Raw genomic sequence first — 244 nt, forward strand, 5'->3', positions numbered from 1 at the left:
TAAAACCTAGGTGCGTCTTATGGAGCGAAAAATACGGTATTTAAAATATACTTTTCTTCCATGTGAGAAATCCCAAAATTTTCAAATGAGGTTCAAATGGTGTATGGCCAGCTTCGGTCTCTGTCCCATAACCCTTTGATGTTGCTTAATTTATAGCAGATCTGCTTTAAGAAGAGGTGGAATTTCTCAGCTTGACTTCTTTAGTACATTGAGGTTTCATTTTAAACCAATGCCCGCCCGACGT

This window comes from Staurois parvus, unplaced genomic scaffold (assembly GCF_062004578.1).
Source record: "Staurois parvus isolate SC_StPar_1 unplaced genomic scaffold, SC_StPar_1.0 ptg001743l, whole genome shotgun sequence".
NCBI lineage: Eukaryota > Metazoa > Chordata > Amphibia > Anura > Ranidae > Staurois > Staurois parvus.